The following is a 13100-nucleotide window of genomic DNA, read 5'->3' on the forward strand; positions in this document are numbered from 1 at the left end:
ATATAAATTGAAATAAATAGATAGGTATAGCTACTATTGTATATACAGTATGTTCTCATGGTAGAGAATCTGGAAAGTGAGTGTAACCAATGTGTCCTAACTTTTAGAGATGTGTCCTAACCCCCCCTTCTCTTCCCACATTCCTTTGTGGTCCTTATCTGATCTTGGTGGACCGTTACCAAGTTTCTTTGTTCTACCATGCTATATTAAAAAGAACTGAATTAACACTAGAAGCGCCGAGCGCCGGTCATTTGACCGCTACGACCAAAAAAAAAAAAAACTTTGCACTCGATCAAACTCCAGGGCCCTCCTTTCATGACTTTTCCTAGAATTGTGTGTTGTATCACCCAACACCCTTAAATTTTCAAAATCGCAACGGTACAAGCTAGTTCAAAGCTATTTTGCTCATACTTGTGCGAAATTGCGGGTAGCGGCGCGTTCGGTCATGCTGTTTCCTGCTTCCAAAGCTGCCATTCTCTTCTCTTTCAGCAGATGGCACAAGGATCATCTATACCAAGGTTTCTCAACCCAGTCCTCGGGGACCACCAGACAGTCCACGTTTTTGCTCTCTCCCAATTGGCAGGGAATTGGGAGAGAGCAAAAACATGGACCGTCTGGTGGTCCCCGAGGACCGGGTTGAGAAACCCTGATCTATTCAATTTCAATTCAATTTTATTTATATAGCGCATTATCACAACATTACATTGTCTCAATGCACTTTACATTTCTGCCTCGTAAGGACCCCCCATTGAGTAAGCCAAAGGCAACGGTGGCAAGGAAAAACTCCCTAAGAGGAAGAAACCTTGGGAGGAACCAGACCCAAAGGGGGAGCCCATCCTCCAGGGGCCGGCAGATGAGTCAAACAAACAAGATGATATGACTAAGCTAATACAGACAAGATGAAATGACTAAGCTAATACAGGGGTTGAAATATATGTCTCAATGCAGCGGCCGACCGGTGCAGGCACGTGGTGCTTGATGCACGATGGCAGGATTAATAGACACACAGCCGCAGGATGGATGGCGAGGCATCGTGTTGAGCCAAGGGCAGGCAGGTTGGAGGGTAGTTGCCGGAGGTGGAGGTAGTTGTCTTGCAGGCCGCAGAGGCATAAACTCTTCAACGACATTGTGCTCCATGGAGCACACCCCAGAAGGGGTGAGGGAGGAAGTAAGAATAATTGTGTATTAGCCAGAGTTGAGGAAATCAGAGGCAGTGCAAGCAAAATGATCGAGTGCAATATTCGTCTAGGCTCCGGCAGATCTGAGTATAGCAGCAGGAGAAAGAGGGAGAGACAGGCGGGAACACAGGCATGGGGACTCCCTGAACATCAGCACTCTAGTGTAGAGCCAGAGTGACAGCACTGACGCCTCAGTTTATCCAAAGCCAATGACACCGATCCCCACCCAGCTCATCACCTCATACTGTTAGTCTGACTGGGAGTGAGGGACTAGCTGGAACCAGAACTAGGTTTCCTATACGCTAAGCTATACAAGTGCGTTTTTAATCTAGACTTGAAAAGCGAGAGTGTGCCTGAATCCCGCACATCCGCCGGGAGACCATTCCACAGCTGCGGAGCTCTGTAAGAGAATGCTCTGCAGCCTGCCGTAGCCCTGTCTACTTTAGGAACTAATAGATATCCTGCTCCTTGTGAACGAAGCAGGCGAGAAGGGTTGTAAGGGACCAGAAGATCATTGAGATATTGTGGTGCAAGGCCATTCAGAGTTTTGTAAGTCAATAGTAATAATTTGTAGTCAATCCTAAACTTGACCGGTAGCCAGTGCAGGGAAGACAGGATAGGGCTAATGTGATCAAATTTTTTAGTTTTTGTTAGAACTCTGGCAGCTGCATTTTGTACTAACTGAAGTTTATGTAGGGATCCAGATGGACAACCCGAAAGGAGGGCATTGCAGTAGTCCAATCTAGAAGTTATAAAGGCATGTATTAGTTTTTCTGCATCTTGAAAGGACAGCAACTTCGAAGCTTGGCTATGTTCCGTAGATGATAAAATGCCGTACTGGTAATGCTATTTATGTGAGCACTGAAGCAGAGGTCGGAGTCTACCAGGACACCAAGATTTCTGACCACTGTTTTAAACTGAGTAGGGAGGCCGCTAGGGTTGGGGTTTACAAACTTATTGCGGGCCTCCTTAGGACCGATTTAAAAGAACCTCAGTTTTTTCAGTATTTAACATGAGGAAATTCCTTGCCATCCAACAACGGATGTCTAGCAGACAGTCGGCTAAAGAAGAGAGCTGGGATGCGTCACTAGGTTTAACAGATATATACAATTGTGTATCATCAGCATAACAATGAAAATTAACACTGTAATTTCTAATTATGTTACCAAGCGGTAGCATATATAGATTGAACAGTAGGGGGCCCAGCACTGATCCCTGCGGGACACCATATCTTACTTTAGTGGCTATGGATGACTCATTGTTTACATGGACAAACTGGTAACGATCAGTTAAATACGAACGAAACCACAGTAGTGCTGTCCCTTTAATGCCAATCAATGTTTCCAACCGGTCCAAAAGAATATTATGGTCTACAGTATCGAATGCTGCAGTTAGATCCAGTAAGAATAATAGCGATATACAGCCACGGTCGGAAGCCATAAGCAAGTCATTTATCACTTTGACTAAGGCCGTTTCTGTGATATGATTGGGTCTGAAACCAGACTGATATAGCTCGTTAGCATTATTATCTTGAAGAAAGGAGGACAGCTGGTGAGCAACAACTTTCTCAAGAATTTTAAAAATGAAGGGAAGATTTGAGATGGGTCTATAGTTTCCTAAGTCACTAGGTTCAAGATTTGGTTTCTTTAGGATAGGTCAAATAACAGCCATTTTAAAAGATTTAGGAACATATCCAAGACTAAGAGATGAGTTTAACAAGTTTAACAATGTAGTGCTAATCAGTGGTGCAATTTCCTTAAGTAGATTGGTGGGTATTGGGTCAACAAGGCTAGTAGTGGGTTTGCAAGAGGAAATTAACTGAAGGAGTTCTGTCTGCACTACAGGAGTGAAACATTCCAAGATGTTATCATTAGTACTAATAACACTAGCAGAGGATTGGTGGTTGTGTGCAACTGTGGGCATGCTCGTGATGGTATGTCTAATCGTGGTTATTTTATTATTAAAAAACGCAATAAAGGCATCACTACCAAGAGCTTCTGGGACTTGTGAGTTTAACATTGAACGATTCTTTGTTAACCTACAGTAGATACAGTTTCAAATAGGAATTTAGGATTGGTTTTGTTATTTTCTATTAGTTTAGAGAGATACATAGACCTAGCAGTCATTAGTGCATGTCTATACTTAGACAGGCTCTCTTTCCAGGCAAATCTAAAAACTTCTAATTTTGTTGACCGCCATTTGCGTTCTAGCTTTCGTGAAGCTTGTTTGAGTTCACGTGTACGGTTAGAGTACCAGGGGGCAGGTTTCTTATCTCTATGTTTTATTTTCTTGAGTGGTGCTACATGATCAAGAGTGGTACGAAACGATTCTACCATGTTGACAGTTACCTGTTCAAGTTCATTTACACATGACACTTCAGAGGTTAGGTTAAAGGACTGTGGGAGCTGTTCCAGAAAAGTTGCAGCGGATAATGAGGCTATGGAACGTCTAGTATCGTACCTCTGGTCTGGGGCCTTAGGGGAGTTATGTTGTATTTGAAATGTTAAAAGGTAATGATCTGAAAGTAGAGGATTCTGAGGGATAATTGATATGTGTTCTACCAGGACACCATGACTAAGAATCAGGTCTAGGGTGTGGTTACAGGCATGAGTTGGCCCAGTTACATTCTGATGTACACCGACAGAGTCAAGAATGGCAGTAAATGCTTTTGTTACTGGATCACTTTCATTTTCCATATGAATATTAAAATCACCTACAATCAAGGCCTTGTCGGTAGTAACCACCAAGCTTGTTAAGAAATCTGCAAATTCCTTAAGGAAATTGCTATAGGGGCCTGGCGGTCTATGCACAATGGCAATGGTGATTGGAGGTGTAGAACTACACTTAGATGTGCTTGCAAGATTTAGAATAATAAATTCAAACGTACTAAAGCTATAACCAGTATTTTCACGCACTCCTAGGTCAGTCTTAAATATTGCAGCAACTCCGCCACCTTTGCGATCGGGTCGAGGAGTATGCTTATAGCTATACTCAGCTGGAGTGGATTCATTTAGTGCCAAGAACTCATTCGGTTTTAGCCAAGTCTCAGTAAGACATAGGGCACTAAGATTAGAATCAGTAATGATTTCATTTACGAGCAATGTCTTAGGAGTCAGCGATCTAATGTTCAGGAGTCCAAGTTTTAGGTTTGCATTACACCTACTATCCAGAGTTGAAATACAGTAGGTCTAATTTCTCTAAGGTTTGCAAGACACGAACTACGATGGAATGACCCCCCACGATTAAAACCGCGGGGAACAGACACAGTCTCAATAATATGAAGCCTGGGTGACGACTCTAAGCGACTAGCAGGCGGTCGGTTAAGCTGTTTTACCTGCCGCCTTGGCTTGGCTCTGGTTAGTCAGCAATCTGCCCTAAGACTGTGAGCTATGCTTTTTGACAGGAGATCGGCACCAGCCCACGTGGGGTGAATACCGTCCCTCTTCAAAAGCCAAGGCCTACCCCAGAATGTCCGCCAATGGTCTATATAACCCACACCATTTATCGGGCACCATTCCGACAGCCAGCGATGCAGCGACGATAATCTGCTGTACATTTCGTCGCCACGTCTAGCAGGGATAGGGCCAGAGCATGTTACTGACGCGGACATCTTCCTCGCAAGGCTGCACACCGCTATGAAATTTGCTTTAGTGATCTCCGATTGCCTCAATCGGACATCATTTGTGCCGACGTGGATAACAATATGCGAATACTTACGTTTACTCTTAGCCAGCACTTTTAAGTTTGATAAGATGTCGGTCGCGCTGGCACCAGGGAGACAATTAACTACGGCTGCTGGAGTCGCTATTCTCACGTTTCTTAGCATAGAATCGCCGATTACCAGAGCGCTTTCAACAGGCGGCTCAGTGGGTGTTTCACTGAGTGGGGAGAACCTGTTGGAAACGCGAATGGGTGAATGGTGCCGGTGTGAGTCCTGTTTGGACTTACGGCTATGCCGCCGGGTCGTCACCCACTCGCCTTGCTGCGAAGGCCCTGCTGCCGGAGCGGGGGGAGACTGGCTCACTATAGCGGACATATCCGGAGCCGCTAACACTGCGTCAATAAAACTCTCACTCTCCTGAATCTCCCGTAACGTCCGGATGCGTCCCTCTAAGTCTGCGATCTTCTCCGTCAGCCTGGCAACTAGCTTACACTTATCGCAGACAAACGTACCGCTAATGATGGGAGAAGAATAACTAAACATACTGCACTCGGAGCAAACGACAGGAGCCATAGTGATATACTTACGTTTAGCGGGGAAAAACTCCGGGGGCGGAGGCGATTAATCCGTCGTGGATTTGGAAGATTATCAGGAGACTTATTAAGCTTGCCAAGATTTATCCGATTGCTTAATTCTAACTCTAAGTATTATTTGGGTTATAGTTATAGTTGTAGTTTAGAAGTTCGCGCGGTAGCAACCAGTCTCGCTCACGCAGGAAACAGCAAACAGGAAACACGTCTATACACGTGTTTTGTGTGTGTGTGCGAATGATTACTACGATCACGTCATGACATGCCAATATTATACAGAAGCAATGGTAAATGCTAAAGTTTTGAAAAGTGGATAATTAATATACACATTTATGTACATAACTAATATTATTCTGATAGTTTGTATGTAGACTATGGTAAGCTCAGTATCCGATCATTCGTTTTCCTGTATGCACCAAAAATTGAAAACAGGGCTCATTTCAGCATGCATTTTTGAGGATACCCTGACATGCTCTTACTTTTCTGTATATTTCAGCAACACATTTTGTAAAAACTTATTTTTAAAACATGCTAGAATAATGTAAAAAATCACAAATTGGTCAATAGCCAGTATACTTTGAAACAAAGACACAAGTGTTGGCTATATAAATGTATTAAAGTCATTCACAAATTCCTTTCAGTTTAATAAATAGAGAGCTATTAATTATTTCTTATTGGCACATCAATTGCGAGTCGTGCTTGAGGGCGTGTCGATCGGTAGAACGCGATCAAGAAACGTATAAGCTGATTATTTTAATTATTTCATATAAAAGCGGATGTTTGTGTTTGTTGAGAGCGGGTATATTTAAAAAAAGACACAATAAGGTTTGTAATGATATTTTCCTTAAATGTGTCTGACATTTTATAACTGAGTTATTTATGTTGTCGCGCACTTCAGAAAATCTGCCTTCGGAGAGAAAAAATAAAGTAGCATGTTGTGACTTATTGTGTTATTTGTGAGATGTTATTTTTAAATTAGTTTATTTATTTTACGCATTTTTAAGTGGACAGATAAAAAATTCCGACTATGATTTTCGAGTATGTGCAACAAGCACTGACAGAAATATTGATGTTAGTTTCACGCATTCAAAAACATTTTCTAAGTCATTTCTAATATCTAACTAACATCTTCTAACATCATTTGAGGGCAATTGGCAAGTGATAATGGGCAGGTGATAATGACAGCATGGGCGGAGCTGTTGAATAACAGTCGAGAAATGCTCCCATGTACACAGGCACAGTCTGAAAGATTTTCCACCAAGGTGCTGAAGGCTGGAAAAGTCACACTAACAATATACTAGGCAAAACCAAAGAAAAATGTATGCTTTTCCTGAAACTCCTTCCCCGTCTGCGAGAAGGAGACAGTGTCAAATTGGCAGATGTTCAGGGAACAAAACTTGTTACATCTGCCAGAAATGTAAGAGATTTGTCTGTGGCAAATGCTCCAAGAATGCACCTCCCTTAGCAAAATTTACTATTTTGAAGGGAACTTGACTGGAGTTAGTCAGCAAATCAAGCTGCAAGAAAGTACTTCTCCACTGTATCAAGTCGGCAGATAGTCAGGGAACAAAACGTATGACATCTGCCAGAAATGTAAGCCAAATAAAAAATATGCCTTTGAAAGACGATAAAGCCACTTGCAAAACATCAGCCTACGTTGAAGGGAACTTCTGCATTCCTGAGTCATTCAAATTAACAATAGACTGTGTCACTCTGTTGAGTGGGGGTTGGGAGGTGTTACACGTCGGCTATTCGGCAGACTAGGTGTTGAGCCTTGATTGTACTTTCCCCGTCCATGAGTGCCACAAGGGCACCAACTGCGCATGCACGGGGAAGCCAAAATGTTACCTTATGTACTGTTTTAAAATTCTAATTAAGGAAAATATTAAGGAAGTATAAACTAAAAAAAAATACTGTGTTTTACAGTCTTCACTTTCTTCAGTAGGAAACAATCGGACGTTCACAAACAGCTGTTTATTAGTAAATTCACCACGCAAATGTCACAAGCAATGTAGCCTACTGAAATTTTTGGTCCCGTTTTCCTTGAGCAGCCACACACACCACTTTCCTGCTTTCCACACCAAACTTATGCTTGGAATGCCGCCTCGTTAGGAGGGGGTTGGGATCACACCTAGGCTGCTGTTCTGGGCTGTCGGTCGAATGTCTCTCCAGACGAAATGGAAACACAAAACGGCGAGGCGGAGGCACAACACTCCCTGCTTGGGCAGGCCGTGTAAAGGTGTAACTGCATCTAGACACACAGGATATTTATTTTCTGACGAATTTACTGTAAATACACACTCCATACAGCTGTTGATTTACCAAAAAGAGGTTTTGTGTTTTTCGTGCTGTGATTCACTTGGTAAAAATACAGATCCTGCTCTGTTTACTGTAAAAGCATACACTTCCACACGGCTTTTGACAAAAATCCATCGCAGCATACATCGTTTTTATAAAATGCAATGCATATTCATTCATTAACAATGTGCGCCTACATTTTTTGTTTACATTGTGGAATTAGTTTCAGCTAAGACTCATAATATAGATGGTGGAAGGCTACTCGTTATGTGAATTGGTTTCGGCTAAATCATTCAAACTAACAATAGACTGCGTCACTCTGTTGAGAGGGGGTTGGGAGGTGTTAGATGTTGGATATTTCGCAGGCTAGGTGTTGAGCCTTTATTGTACTTTCCGCGTCCGTGATTATGACGCTATGCTGCGAGGGCACCAACTACCCATGCACTGGGAAACCCATGCAAATGTCTCAAGCAACGCAGTAACTGAATATTTTTGAATGCGTGAACTAACGTCAATAGTTCTTGACGTTAGAATGGTCTTGAGTGTACGTAGATTCTGTTCTTAGCTAAGAACAAATTTAGATGTTCATTGGTGAATGTCAGAATCTTCGTAAAAAAGTGTATACGTGGGGTTTAAGAACAAATTTTTTCGTAAGAACGGTTGGTGAATGAGGCCCATGGTCTTGTTATCAATTACATAAATTTTGCAAAGTATTAAGACCCTCTGAGTCTCTTTAAGCCTGATTAGTATCAGCAGATAATTAAATACATTTAATAATTGGCCAAGTCCATAGTTAAATGATCTTTGTTTTATTTTTTTTACACATTTCTGAATCTAGGTATGATCCATCAGTGATGCAGTTGATTCTGTAACTAGTACTAAATCATCATTAATATGGATGTTATTACATATGGCTGTTATAAAAATACAAAACTGAATAATAAGTTTGACAGAAGAGAAAAAGAGCAACCTGTACAGAAAAAGAGTCAGCAAACCAAATAAGAGAAGAGCTGAAGAAGCAGCTGGCAAACAAAGCATATTTGAATATTTTTTTAATTGTGGTACTTTGAGTTGATGCAATAATTGTGGTGTGAATTTTGCTGCCACAGAGAAGACTGATACTTTGATTTCATGTGTTTTGGTTTAGTTAACTAACCAAATGAGGAGTCATCAGATGCAGTTGCCCAGAAACTGGAGTGTGGCACGTACAGCAGAAACTGAAAGACCTTCAGAGAGAAATCAAGAGCCTGAAAGAAGACCATGTGAAAGTTATACTAGATGCCATGAGAGGTATTTTCTGTTTATTAATTCAAGTAAAGCAAATTATAAAACACCGGATTTTAAAGACTGTTGTGGTGTGCCTATACTGATTCCTGAAGTCAGACAAATACTGTGGGTGTGTGGTCAGGCACAATCCAGAACATTAATTTGTTTTATTGCCTTTGTCAATGTGAGAAGGTAGTAGGCTGACAATAATCAAAGCTGGTTTCATTGAAATAGAAACAGATAAATATAATTACTGAAAAATCTTACATACAGTAAGATTAAATACAAGTCTTAAATACAAGAAATGACCACCTACTTCCTGTTCATCCTTAATCAGCTCCACCTCCAGCCATTCTCTTCACAACATATTGACTAATGTAATGTTCTAAAATGGTCTCAGAACACAGTAATGACACAAAGCTTTTGTTCCCTTTCCCTCCCCTTGTTTTCATTCCTTTACAGAGCTTCCAGCAGTAGTGACACAGCTGAAAGATGTGATCGAAAAAAATCACAGTTCAGATCTCAACTCCAGTATCCAACTGGTCAACACCTACACCATCTGTAGACCCACCAGTTTCTGCACCCACCTCTCCTCATGTGTTGTCTGACCCTGATGATATGGTAAATACCTCAAAATGCATGGATACTGTATGTTATTTATCCATGTGGGGAAAGGTTTGCGATACAGTTCCCCTCTACATCTTTTGATTGTACACATAAGCTAGAAAGAAAGTATATTCATCAACTTTGTGCTGGACGTATACCATTAATGATGGATAAAGAAATGGTATGATGACACCCCCAGATTTCTCATGTTATGGAGTTAGTCAATAGACTATAGGCCTATGCATATTCACTGCACAGATGAATAGATACAGTAGATTTCTAAAGAATATTGTATGTAATTGTTTAATCATTATTTGGAGAGTAACATTTAAATGTTTTGCAGGTGGCTCTTGTGCCAGGCTATGATGTAAAAGTCCCAAGACGAAAGCTGAAGTCTCTGCGGACGTCAAGTTCAGCATTGTACATTGGGGATCTCACGGTGCTCATCTACGGTGGAGAAACACTGGCCAATTCAAGTTTGACCGGGAGGCAGTCAGGGGCTTACAAAGATGTGGAGTCAAAGCCACAACTGGATAACACAAAGCTTGATGCTATACTTGGTGAGTGCATTTAATTTAAGACAAAACTCATTCTAAAATAAATCCATACATATTGTTTTCCCCCTTCTTTTATTAGCAAATGACTCTAATGTTCCATGTAGTGTAATTGTTCAGTCAAACAACTTAGGCTATTACGGTCCAATGAGTGTGATATCGCCTGTGACGTCACGCATGCGACGTAGCAGGAAGCAGGTGAAAGGCAGCGCTGAAACAATTTAGTTTGGAGACGCACACAAGAAGCTGTGTTATATGCTTGATTGCTTTGGCGTTCTGGGAGATTGTGCAAAAGAATAACATCGGAGACTGGAGAGGCAGCCGGTAAGTAGAGAAATTTATTTATATTGTGAGAGGTTTACTGTTACTGCCGGTGAAATCTGCTGTAGTGGCTGATAATTGCTGTAACTATGTTGGTTATTGTAGCATTTCTCTTAAAGTATAAGTTTGTTGAGTGGCAGCATTATGAGTTTGGTTTAGCATAATTGATTGTTGATGATTAGGAATTTTGCTCTGGTTAGTTTAAATATGAAGAGAACGATGGTTGAGCTGAAGGATAAAAAGCAGGTGTGTTGTTAGCGGGGAGATGTATACGGAAATTAAAGACGAGTTGAACATAAGAACATAAGAACTATACAAACGAGAGGAGGCCATTCGGCCCATCGAGCTCGCTTGGGGAGAACTTAACTAATAGGTCAGAGTTGTTAAAATCTTATCTAGCTCTGATTTAAAGGAACCCAAGGATTCAGCTTGCACTATGTTATCAGGAAGACTATTCCATACTATGACTACACGCTGTGTAAAGAAGTGCTTCCTTAAATCCAGTTTGAAATGTTCTCCCGCTAATTTCCACCTATGGCCAGGAGTTCTTGTTTTTGAACTAATGCTGAAGTAACTATTCGGTTGAACAGCATCCAAACCTGTTAGAATCTTATAGACATGGGGTCTCATTTATCAAAGTGTGCGTAAAACAAGCTCTAAACTAGTGCGTATACCAACAGCCGTAAGCACAAGAAAGTTGGGAGTTATCAAACGCGAGTACGCACAGCTGTACGAAATGACTGATGATGAATCGCACTCCTTCTAAATTGCATACAGAAACGCCCTCAAATTACCTTATTTGGCAAACAACCTTCCTTATAAAAATCCAATGCCGCCAGGGCACTATAGAACCGTTATCATGGATCCCGTGAAGAGAGGAAAGAAAAAAACTTCACAGACAACGAAGTGGAAGTGCTTTTAAATGAGGTACAACGTAATAAGACAGTTTTGTTTGGCGGAATGTCAAAGAAAAAAAAAGACTTGGCGTGGGGACAGGCTACTAATGCGGTAAATGCCGTCTCACCTGTTTGTAGAACTACTGCAGAAATCAAGAAAAAGTGGTTTGATTTGAAAGTGTCCTCTAAAAAAAGAATTGCAGCCCACAAAAGAGACCTTGGTGCCACGGGAGGAGGCCAGAGTCTTATTTCAGTGTCACCATTGGATGACAAGATAGCGGCAATTATTGGTGAAACGTCAATGAGCGGAGTAATCCCCGATGGTGACACTGAAAGTGCAATCCCATCAACTACAGGAGAGGCCGAGCCATCCGAAAATGGTTAGAAGGTTTTCAAATGTTTGTGTTGTGATATATTATTCATAGATAAATAACACTCACATTGCAAATGATTTGGATTGTTCATTTAACATTTATTTTATAGATCTGCCAGTTTTGCCAGGTCCTGCTCCGCCTGCCACTTCAGCACGTCTGATGCATTTCGAGGCACGAGTCCTGACTGATGTGGTTCTGAAAACACAGGAGGAATTAGTGAGAGGCATTGCAAGCATAAAAGAGGAACTGCACCAAATCAATGTGAACTTGAGGAACATTAGTGATTCACTAAATGCATCATGCAAGTTCAATAAAAGCTCCAATTGATCTCACCATTTTCTCACAATTACTCCTTATTGTGAAACAGATTTAGAACCGTTCGATTATCCCTGCTCTTAGTTGCACGGCCACAGCATTTGGCATGGGGTCAAAACCTTCTGCCATGTGGCGATCTTCTTGTATCGGCATCTCATCCAGTGGTATACCATTTTTAATGGCAATATTATGCAGCACACTGCATGCTTTAACTATATAGCACACCTAAAGCAAATTGATAAATGTTGTAGTTATAAAATATAATTAAAACTTAATTTAAATATTTAAACATTCAAAACCTTGTCGGGTTTGTATTGCAATATGCCTCCTCTGCCTGACAGACACAGCCATCGAGCCTTCACCAAGCCTATTGCACGTTCTACTGTGCTTCTTGTGCGCTCATGTGCTCGGTTGTAATTCAGCTCCTTTTGGGATACAGGGTTTGCCACTGGGGTCATCAGCCAGGATTTAAGGGCATATCCTCGATCCCCTGCAATGATGTAGATTAACATAAAATACAGTACACTAGATGGTGTTGAGAGGTAATCTAATCGTTACACACTTACCTATAAGCCAGCCTTCTCCAGCAGCGCTTTGCTGAAGACGAAGTCCCACGATGCTGTTCTGCACAATGAAGGAATCGTATGTCCCTCCCGGGCTGTTCGCAACAACATTTAGCAGGTTCAAGTGTGCATCACAGATTACCTGCACGTTAATGATGTGATAGCCTTTTCTATTTACAAATGCAAATTCATCAACAGTAGGAGCTTTCTGGGCAACATGTGTGCAGTCAACTGCCCCTATTACACTTGGAAATCCTGCGATGTTATAGAAATCGGTCATAATTTTTGTCCTTTCCGCTGCGGTATTTGGAAACGTAATGTACCGTTATGTAATTGATATAATTGCATGTAAAACGTGTGGCATAATTCAGCTCACGGTGGGTTGAGAAATACCAGACCTGTCACCAATTTCCCTTTGAAATGTGCCTGTGGCTAAAAAGCCAATAGTAGAAAGAATCTGAGTGTGCACTGGTGCGCT

General features: G+C 41.5%; 1 long non-coding RNA gene across 1 annotated transcript; it reads left to right on the plus strand.

Annotated features, from left to right (window-relative positions):
• The first annotated feature begins 11332 nt into the window (after nucleotides 1–11332).
• On the plus strand, nucleotides 11333–12076 carry LOC140578728 (uncharacterized). Its single transcript, XR_011983002.1, has 3 exons — nucleotides 11333–11401; nucleotides 11509–11750; nucleotides 11854–12076. It is a non-coding gene; the product is annotated as an uncharacterized lncRNA (long non-coding RNA).
• Nucleotides 12077–13100: the final 1024 nt, after the last annotated feature.

The sequence above is a fragment of the Paramormyrops kingsleyae genome, chromosome 1 (genome assembly GCF_048594095.1).
Source record: "Paramormyrops kingsleyae isolate MSU_618 chromosome 1, PKINGS_0.4, whole genome shotgun sequence".
NCBI lineage: Eukaryota > Metazoa > Chordata > Actinopteri > Osteoglossiformes > Mormyridae > Paramormyrops > Paramormyrops kingsleyae.